Below are 11823 nucleotides of genomic sequence, written 5' to 3'. Positions count from 1 at the left end.
GCTGGAAATTCAGGTTCTATTTCAAGGTTGCAGGGACAGCTTGTTTTAACCTATATAGCTATAATTTTTACAGTTAAAACCGGTGTAGAATATGAGGGGGCAGCTGGGAAAAAAGAATGAGTTAAAATATTTAAATACTTACATTTCGTCACTTATAAGCCATTGCTATGGGGATTCATTGTGTTTGGATAACCTTGAAGTCATACATGTGTAATATATGTAGGTTCTTTCTTGGCAAATGTAGTCTGCATGTTCAGTTCTAGAGTACCTAGTTATAAGGAAAACCCTTTGCCTGGATCCACATCCTATAAAACATAAGAATTGGTATAAGAGCTGGTTTGGTCCCTGGGAGGCAGGGTTGGCCCTAGACTGTCTGGCACCCTAGGTAAGGCTAGCTTCTGGTGGTCCCCCCCCACCTACACTAATAATGTAACTGAGTCACATAGGGGGTAACCAATTCGGCATCCCTAGAAGGCCAGCCCAGCACCCTAGGCAGTCGCCTAGTTTGCCTAGTGGCAGGGCCAGCCCTGCTGGGAGGCAGTCCATATTGTTGGTAAGCTGTTGTAGGTTTAGTGGCTGCCTGTAAGCAATGAAAGGGGTCTACTGAAGGCCTGTGCAAGAAAAGTGTCAGTATTCCAGATGGGCTTCAGATCAATGATGATGCACTGGACTGGCTTGAGCTGAAACTAGTGGTTCTATTGTTTATTATTTCTTTTGGGCTTGTCTTATTGTAGGTTATTTCTGGGTACCAGCCTGGCTTACCTTGTGTTGACTAGTTGATTCTCTTGAGATTTTTAAAATATAAGACTCTCTAAAATTCCACAGATCAAATAGGGACATACTGTTTTCTTAACAGGGGTTGCTGCTGAAATCCTGCTCCACAAATATGTGCTATTTGTTTATTCTGCTATAGAAAGAGGAAAACTGAGAGCATATCCAACAGCTGTATGACACTGAAAGTCAGCGTTTGGGTTTCTTTTCCTATTGTAGGTGTAAAGCCTAGGCTTGCCTAGAGGAGTCAAGGGCGCTTGACTGTTAACCTATGGCATGGTCAGTCCTAGTAGATGTAGCTTGCTATATTTTCCTTTGGTTTTAGTTTGTTTAAATTGTACTTTGTACTGTTGTATGCCCCTTTCGGTCCTCTTTGGGGAGAAAAACATCTAAATAATATGTTTTCTAAAAAGAACATTCTGCATTGACTTAAAAGCTAAGAGGGTGCTGATTTCCTTGATTTAAAATGTGCTAGAAATTTGTCATATAAAGCCATGTTTAGCAGGTCTCTGGAGAGGCAAGTATATAAATCCCCTAAATAAATACATTAAATAATATACTCTGATCAGTTCAAAATATACTCAACAACTGCGGTACAATGGGTGGCCATGCATTGTATGGTGACAGATTTCATGCATATGCATTTATGTGCATGTCTAGATAAAATGATGTAAATGCAATTCCTAGTGAAGAATATCCACCATGGGTAGGTAACCTCCCCCTCTCCCAGTATACATGCTTAATAGTGGCACATCAGACCATTTTACTTGGAACACAGGACTGGTTCTCCAACAATACATGCTTAATAGTGGCACATCAGAAGAAGGCAATTGCAAATGACCTCTGCTTCATGCTGGGGTCGCCACAAATCAGTTGCAACTTGATGGCACTCACATACACATGTATTGGACTGGTTTGACAGCTTTTAAAAACATGCTGATATCTGCCTTAAGCCTTTTCTGAAACATGCTACAGTATATAAGTTGAATGAATAATTGCTTATGAAACAATCCTATGCAGAGCTACTGGAGTGAAAACTCATTAATTTCCAAGGACTTGGACTGTAGAATTGCACTGGTAGTCACTTATACCAGAGTTTTAAGGTATAGTACAGAGGTGGCGAAAGTGTTGCTCAGGAGCCACATGTGGCTCTTTCACACTTATTGTGTGGCTCTCCACCTCCCCATCAGCTTGAAGAAGACATTTCTCTCTTTAAATCACTTCTCCAAGCCAAGTCAGTTGGTGGTTTGGAGAATGCATTTACAGTTAAAGTTGCTTTCTTTCCACCTCTCCTCCCTCCTCCTTCCCCCATATATTTGCTTTCCTCCCTCTCTGCTGTCTTGTGGCTCTCAAACAGCTGACATTCATGTCTTGCGACTCTCAAACATTCAATGTATATTCTATGTGGCTCTTACATTAAGCAAGTTTTACCACCCCTGGATAGTACTTTACTCTGAAATGTATTCTTATGGTAATAGTATGCTGTATTTTAAGTTATTGGATCTGTGAGTGGAAATAGCCAAGTTTTCACATATACTCTGCCCAAGCATAAATTTAAATAAAAATTGAAATATTTTAAGACCTACCTGTCATTTCAGTTTTGTGTTCTATGTTTCTGGACTTCACTCAGTGTCTTTCTCACTGTTTAATCTTGTTATAAGCAGTAAATAGTTTTACCAAATAAGTGGGATTTAATTTTTTAAAATAAATTTCTTTGGTTTTGTTGCCATCAAGTCACAGCTGATCTAATAGCAACCAAATCACAGCTGATTTATGGCAACACATTGGGTTTCCAAGGCAAGATACTTTCAGAGGTGGTTTGCCATTGCTTACCTCTGTAAACTGAATTATGAACCAAAATTTGTCATGAACCAGGCCCAGTTCATGCCATTCTGCTCCCCCAAACCTCCCACATGAACCTCTCAGGTGACTTTGGGAGGGTTCTTGTGGTTTGTATCAGCAGACAAGCTGGCAATGGTGGTGCAGTTGGAGAAAGCATTTAAAAAGACTGCAGTCTCTGTAATCTTTTTATTATTAATAGACTACTGCAACTAAGAAAGTTTTTGTTTATTACTTTAAAGAGATAATTCACCTAAAAAATACTGTAGTGATGTTTTACCATCTGTTCTCACACTCAAAATATGCATTTTCACTAAAAGTTGATATTACTATTATTCATAATATTTGAAAATTATTTCAGAATTGTTGATGAATTTATATTTTTCCTTCCCATTTTTCCCTATTACTTTCCATAATATTTGAAAATTATTGAATTCATATTTTCCCTTCCCATTTTTTCCCTTCTGTATCCCACTTTTTTTTTTGGAAAAAAAATTAAATCAGAAAAAGCCTGCAGTCTCTTTAAATGCATTCTCCAGGCCATGCTGGTGGAACGACTCAGCAAGTGAACTCAGAAAGCATTTAAATGCTTTCTGAGCTCACTTGTAAGTCATGTCACTGTAGTGGCACAGCTTGTAAAAACCATTTAACGGAAACCCTTTAAATGGCCTTTGTGTGTAGAGGCCTAGAAGTAATCCAGAATTACATCTAATTTCCAGATTATAGAGCTCAGTTCCTCTGGAGAAAATTATTTCTCTGGTGGGTGGACTCTCTGGCATTGTACACCACTGAGGTCCCTGTCATCCCCAGGCTCTTTAGAAATTTTCCAACTTGGAGCTGCCAACCCAACCCCCTCACCCCCTGCCAGTGGCCAGGGGACGATCTGGCAACCCTACATGTACCTGAAAAGCTTTTTGGCTCCCTTACATAGTGTAATAAAAATACTGGAACAATCCAGAGAGTGACAAATGAATGGGGTTATCCAGGACTGCTTCTGGGCTGTTATAAGGATATAGCTTTGAAAGAACAACTTATTTTTGTAAAATGAAACTTTATTCTAAAATGTATCCAAAATTGCAAGACACACCACCATTAAAACAGATAAATACATATTTATGTACAGAGAGCATCAAAACACAAAACAATTAATATAATTTTATACCATTTTAATGAGTTTCCATCAACAAAATTTTACAATTTAAAGAAGACTTTTCAGTTGCAAAACAGTTTAAAATCATATGTATAAATTATGTCTACTACAACTCCAATACAGGTAAAGGGAAATACAAAAATAACCAATACTGAAATTCAAATACAAAACCCCAAATAATGTTGCACAGGTACATATGTACACTTGATGAATTCATGCAGTTACACAGTGCAACAAATTAACTGCTTAGTTTAAACCTATCACAAAATGGAACAACCATATCGGCAAGCAGAAGAAAATATATTTTTGTAATAAATCATAGTGCATTTAGAAGTTAAACTTTATAAAATGATTGCTGACTGATTTATTTCTAAAACTCCCCAGTTTGTTCTGACATTCCACTTAATCCCAAATTATTCTTTAATGAAATAAAAATTTAGAGAAAAGTTTAAAAGATTTGATGCCAAAACATTTCTGCTTGTTTACTACTTGGTGCTGAGTTTTGAGATCAAATCTACTTTGCAAGGTATTTGTATCATTTCCTTGTTTTCAAAGAAAATGTTAATGCTATATTCAATAAAAAAGAGTCTTTAGGGGATGGTAGGTGGAATTTAAAGAGATACCTCGCTTCAAAGAAGACACCAGGCTGTATGGTTGTTATGTGCATATATGTGCTCAAGCATCATATACACACGCTGTATATGGAGAACCATTCTTACACCTCGAACTACCAACCCAACTGCCTTGATTGCACAAACACAAGTTATCTCAAATAAATTTATGGCTTGAATGACATTTCAGACAACTAGGTGGACGGGTGCAAAGAAGGTTATTTGTTTGAAACTTTGCAACAAAGTGCTTATCACTTTGTAGAAAGTTAATGATCAAAGAACTGTGCAGTAAAAATATTTAACATGCTCTAAATAGCCACAGAATTATTTGTTTAAAAAGCAGTATTTATTATGCTATCATCTTTCAGTGTAGCTGCTCTCTGCTTAACCACAATCCACGTGATTCTATCCAAGTAGGTTCCATTGGGATTCAAGCTTCATCAAATACAAGATAAAACTTTGATAAGATGCATTTACACAGTCTGACATTTCCGTTTGGAAATCTGTTGACGAACCAAGCATACTCAGTGTTTTCATTTAATGTCAGTGATACATTACATGTGTTTTCAGTGGTGAAAGACTACTGAAAAGTATGGCAAGGAAGTATTGTAAATAATCACTAGTGAAAAACCCCCCAGAAGTATATGTAAAAACATTTATCTTTGAACAGCATTTCATATTATTCTGTACATGAGGTCACTTGGACAAAGACTACTGGAAAACAAGTGGGCAAGCTTTTGTTTGGGCTTCAAAAACTGATGGCACTTCTAAGATGGAACTCATATTCATGATTGGTAGAGACTGAGATGTCATCTGTATCGATATTCAAGAAAAATATTCAAATAACGAAGGGGTTGGGAAACAAAAAGGAATTTTGGGCTGCTAACAAATACATTATGAATAATAGAAATAAGGTATACAACACTTAGCAAAAATTAAATTGTAATTAATTCTGGTTATATTTATAATACCTTGTGTCCCAAATTGCCCTAATTTGGACATGAAAAACATATTGGTATGGCAAAAATTAATCATTAAAATAAATGGATGCCAAATAAGATATTTGTATACTTCTGTACTTCTTAACATTTGTTACACAAAACATTTGTTTTTTGAAAAGATTGTACCTTAGAACTCATACCCCAAAATATTAAGGTTCTGATATTACTAAAAGGTATTTATTGTTACAGTAAATTTTCTACATTGAAATTCATCATTCCCAAAGGAAAGTTTTTATCTAATTGTTGAAGGCATAAATTTAGTATAGCAGATTTAATGATAAGTTAAGACACATGCACACGTATAGAGCTTAAAATGTTTGTTCATTTCCTTTTCCTTGAACCTGGTGTCCCAATATGCCTGCAGTGCTTTTACATCAGTATTGTTCCTTTCTGCTGGAATAATGCCAGAACTCTGCAACTCATTTGAGAGAAGTTGCTGCTGAACTTCTGTAAGGTCTAAACCTTTTGTACTAACCTGGTGGCATGATAGTTTTCTCTATGTGAGTACCAGTTCCATATAGTTAAGGAGCGTTGCTGTTGTAGAGTGGAGGTTAGGGATGGATGAAAAGGGACAGTTTTGGTGGTAGCAATAATTGGACACAATATGGTACAGTTCTTATGACCAAAATGAAGATGCTAAGATGATCACTGCCAGTCTATAATCCCTTTGTAGACATTTTTTCTTTTAACCACAGCCACCATTACCTAATTTGTTGGTAGTTTAGCACTTCTATTCTTCAAACTTACTTTAAGGGCTACTGTATCAGCGTTCAAAATTGTGCTTTGTGCGTATTATTGTCCCAGAAGAACAACAATCTCAAAAAAGGGGTATAATTTGTTTTATAAAGCTGTACTGCATGGCAATATTGTCAGAGTACTGAGATATTGTATTGATAAGCCTGGAAGTATAGGGCACTCAAATAATTATAGTTACTTTCAAGTTAAAGGTGTTTAAAATAAGGATGTAAATTCCGCAAAATAGGATAATTGTGGGATTTAAGTATCAGCTAGGATAACAGGGATCTGAAACATATAACCAGTAAATAGACAATACTAAGCTGCTTGCTTAACATAATATGTAACATATTTAATGTACAATAAATTATATGAAACCTGGGTTACCTGCACAACTGTGCAAATGGAACAGTTATTTAGCACATGTAAGATTATCACATCACAGGAAACCATTTGTGCTTAAATATCTAGGGTATCAGGGGAGCATTGTAGCTTCCCTTCAGCAAGTGTGTCTGCTTTAGGTCTGTTGGACGAAGGATGCTGATAATTTGAAAGCAAATATGGAAGCACAATGTGCTTTAACTCATTGGACTCTTACTTTTTAATCAAAAAAGCTGAATCCCACAAGAAGCAAATAACAGCATCTGGATGAGCATAAGCAGTCTTTTCAGGTCTCAGCAGATTGCTTTGCTTCTGAAATTACTCAAGAGGCCACTCTTAGTGACTTTTATTAAGTAGGAGGAGAGTATGAGGTATGATACAGAACCCAATTTCAGAGTGGTCTTCTACCAAAAACTGATGGATATTTAAGAGGCTAAGTTTTGGATGTTTTATATTCTGTGTTGTACTTAGAGTAATGAAGTTCCTTTTCTACCTTCTCCCAGTACTGTGGAACTAGGGTTTTGGAAAATGCACATTACTTTATTCATTTTATAGAAATTGACACTTTTATGGTAATTGTTTCTGTTTCAACATGGATTTTTTTTTATGCTTCATTTGAAATGATATTTAAATCACTTATGTAAAGAAGCCACAAGGAGAATTTGCTAGACTGATTGCCAAATAGATTTTTCACCTTACAAATCTAACTATAGGTGTGCTACTCTTCTTTTCCTCCCAATGTACACATACCAAAACTAAAACAATTTAAGTATGTTACAATGCATTTTGCCTGTTAAAATCTGCAAGCTCTTTTAAGTTAAATGGACTGGGATGTTATATGTAATATTATATTGGAATCTATTTGTTGCTAATGGTTGCTGCATCAGTTATATTAAATAATTTTCAGAACACTACACGTGCTTAACATGTGTTTAACCATATAGGAACAGTAACTTTTGATGACCAAACATGTACTATGACTATAATACATATGGCTATACAATCAAAAAACAACTCCTGTTTTGAAACAAGAATCGACAGTAGTTATATGTGACGAAGGTTTCTCACACCAAAACCTACAATAATTTACAACATATCCATAGTTATGGATTTTTATAATGCCAGTAAAAGAAAAAAAAATACATTTTCTACGTAGAATACCTTGTGCAAATGTTAACAGTTTGACAATAGTTTAGTGATGCATTAGACAACTGAAACAGACATAACCATCAGGTACTTCCCAAAAAAATGTTCAAGGCAAAAAGATCAAACACTTTTCTCTGAACATTAGGCACTATAAAAAGCAGATGCCACAATTATTTTCAAGGGAATACTTCAATATGAGAAATAAGATATTTTTAAATCATTTCATAAACTAATTGTCCCTTTAAGAAAAAAAACTGGTAAAGAACCCCTCTTTTATGAAATGAAAAGTTTATTGAATTAAAGCCTGCACAAAAGAAATCTTTGTGGTTTATATAATTCTTAAAGGCTATATTCTTGTTCTAATCTCTTGCTAAAGATATTAGCACATAATAAACTTTGAATTAATTTCATGAATAGCTTTTTGGAAACATTTCATTTTCAATTTTAAAAATAAACTATATGAGTGTTTTGATTTCTGGAAACTTATTTTTAATGTATTTTTATTATTTTGTTCCTCCCTATTCCATATATGTGTACATCTACACTTTCCCCGCTGAATGATAATCTATGAGCCCAAATTCTTGGCTGGCACCTAATCTACTAAATACAGGAGGATTCTCTATTCTAGCCTTGTGCTCATGGCAACTCTCACATAGAATCCTATTTCAGGATGTTGGGGGAGGTGTTAAACCCCTGGCAAGATCAGGAACATATGAAATCAGGAACATATGAAAGATTTCCTAGTTTAAGCACACAACAGCCTTCTTGATTGTATGAAAAGAGACCCATATATTTCATCCTGGACAGCAGTGCTTCTGTCTAAACTCAATCAATTGGGGTTAGAGGTAGATGATTTTTCTACCGCTGATGAGTCATATATCTTCAGATGTATTAAACTGAGACTATGGGAATCGGAGGAAACGAAACTACGGCCAACTGACCCTTATATTTGCTCTCCAGCTTCCTTAGGTCTTTATGCTTTTTGTGGCAAAATGCCCAATTATCTATCAGACCTAACCACTCCAAGTCATCGCAGGGCATTTATGTTGGCTAGATTAAACGCGTTTCCCTCCAAAGTTTTACAAGGGAGATATCAGCGAGTCCCTTTAGCCGACAGACTTTGCTCCTGTGGAGCAAATACCCCTGACTCAATCCAGCATATATTGCTTGATTGTTCTTTATACCATAACCTCCATAAAGATTTATTTGGCAAGCTTTCTTTTTCTCCAGATTTGTCTATTCTGCCACCCTGTTATTATTTATTGAGTGATACTGAGGGGGTGGTTAGTGAGGCTGTGGCAAAATTTCTGGCTGACATCCTTAAATTTAATTCTGACCATGTTTGAATGCATCTGTAAGCTCGGTTTTATTTTGATTTTATCTCCAATGTTTAAATTTTTATATTCTGTGTATTTTTATCTGATTTTATTATGCCATTAAAGGTTTGGTATGGTATGGTAAAGTATGGCATCTCCATGGAAAGGCATCTAAGACATGTGGGGCCTGTGATTATTAGCTGTATGATTTTCAATTATTAGCTTGTTGATTCATCTAAACTGGTTTTTCTATTGGCAGTGTTCAATTTCTGCATTATTCCTGAAATGTTTAACTTCTAGATACTGTGATTTTTCATCACCACCCTCTTTGTTGTGCCAAACAACATTTTTAACCTGCTTAAGTGAGTAAGTTGCTAAGTACTTTGATCTCCCAATTGATCTTTGTTCTGTAAAAGATGAAACTCCAGCAAAACAGTGAAATTACAATAACTTGTGGCTTTATTCATGAATAGGGACAGTGGGCTGTATTCAAAATTCTTCTAACAGAGTTTAGCTCTATGCAAAGATGCCTTCTGCTGGTGGAACACAGTTCTTCTGATGGAAGATGCCTCCATTGTGGGAAAAGAATGTTAAGAAATAACTCAATACCTTTTATGCATTCTGTACCAATTGCCTGTGGTCCTGATGTAAATTTCTTCATGCATTATAAAGAGAACATAAATGTAGTGACTGAAGAGGGGGGGGGGAGGAATTTTAAACCACTAAACCACACATTTATGGCACTCATCTGTAAATTCTAGATCATGATGTCAAAGATTTCGTATGGAAAGATAAACTTCATACTTTAGGCAAGTGGGCTTGCAGCAAACCTGTAAAGATAACATACATTAAGCACCTATCTATATAATAATTGGATGTGGAAACTTAAAGATGCATGTATTTTCCTTACATGTTGCTGTAAGAAAAAGCAGTCAAACAATAGAATATACATAGCAATTATTTGTCATGTGGAAGTGCAAAGCTATATTTACTGTATGGGTAGGTTTATAAAAAAAAATGTCCAAATGGCACCACACAATGTTTTTGATGTTACATGACACACTTGTGTCCTCTTCAATTACATTTGGCATATTTTGCCATATTTGTGGCGGGGGGAGAAGAACTTGCAATGGAAATAACAGTATTATTAATTACATTTCTACGGGTCTGGCTAATTATGTGCTCTGGTGCAAGTGTTGCGAGATTTATTCAGCTGCCACAAAATTTAAAAACAAATCCAATAACATTACAGGTCACAAAAAGTACAGGAATTAGGAAATGAGAATTGCTTAGCTGACCAACTCTTCCATTACCCTCATTTCACAACAGGACCTTGCACACGGTCTAGGGCAGGGGTCCCCAAACTTTTTGAGCCAGCAGGCACCTTTGAAATTTTGAGGTGTGGTGAGTGCCACATCAAAATGGCTACAGCCAGACCCCAATTTCTGCCTCAGGAAGATACCTGACCAGGGGAACACTGATTCTCAAAAGCTACCGGATTCTAATCTAGTTGTTCTACTGCAGACCAAAACAACTGCCCTCTGAAGTTATGCTGAATGAGAGTGTAGTTAAGAACAGAAAAACAACACAGTAACACATATGCCAGCAACATATATGTCAGCTGGTGAGGTTTCCCTAGCTACAGGTTACAAGTTTAGCATGACAACCAGGCTTGACTGTACAGGCAAAAAAGAAAAGGATGTCCTACGGATATGGCAGAGAAAAACCAAAAAGAGTCAAGGGAAATGTTCCCTCTAAACTGCAGAGTGGACTAGAAGACAGAGAAAAGCAGATAAACTATAAAGAAACAGATGCAGTAAGTAGGGTGCAGGCTCAAGGGAATGATATGCAATGACCGTATACTAGGGAAAGTTGAGACTATGTGAAAGTCTGAAGAGGAATGGGGATGGGAACTGGAAACATGTTTCTTTGAATCACTCCCATCCTAAGTAAAAATCAGTGATTTTCCAGCAAATGTAAAGTTAACATTGAAATTAATGCTGCAATATACAATTAATGACCACTTCTATAGATTACTTTAAAAGGGGATTAGAGACTTTAAGGAAATAAAATCACTTTCTTCAGAAGCAGAGCTTTGGATATTAGTTGCTTGGAATAAGCAACAGGAGGGGCCAGGATATTACTTTAAACTTCGCCCCCCCACTGGGTATGAAAGAACTCTTGTGATTAATCAGACTTCATGTTCTTAATGGAAAAGGTTTTTGAAGAAAAGTGCTCTCATGGCATATAGGTAGGGTGTGCATGTGTGAGGATAGGGTAAAATCTGAAGCTTAACTCACTGCTTCACTACTTCCTGGTGCCACTTACATCATTAAAGGAAACCTTAAAGTTCTTGCTTGGGAAAGTGATGTTTGTCAGATGAAAATAAACAGAATTCAACATAAAACTACTGTAATTCCTACACACTTGGGATATATGATCCATCTTCTACTAAGTTGGTGTATTGGCCCCGCTAGCTCAATATTATCTCCCCCAGCTTGCAGCAGACCTCCAGGAAGCAAGGTCTGTTCCAGTTAACGGGTACATGCTATCCTTCTTTATCCAGAGATATCAGGCACTGGATGTGGAGAGGTTTTGTATCTAGAGTGTCCTTTTTGCATTCATTATGAGTACTAATGACAAATAGCCTTTTCCAGTGCCTATTACTGAGATAAATGTTCCATTTAGAGAAGCCTTACTCACAAGTTACAGTGAATGCAAATACAATCTATAGATAGCTAGAACTGAGTTCAGTAGCACCTTAGAGACCAACAAGATTTCAAGAGTCAAAGCTCCCTTTGTCAGATGTAGGGAACTTCAACTCTTGAAAGCTCCTACCCCAAAATCTTGTTTGCCCCTAAGTTGCCACTGGA

Source organism: Heteronotia binoei, chromosome 4 (genome assembly GCF_032191835.1).
Source record: "Heteronotia binoei isolate CCM8104 ecotype False Entrance Well chromosome 4, APGP_CSIRO_Hbin_v1, whole genome shotgun sequence".
NCBI lineage: Eukaryota > Metazoa > Chordata > Lepidosauria > Squamata > Gekkonidae > Heteronotia > Heteronotia binoei.
Note: the sequence above shows the minus strand (reverse complement) of the source record.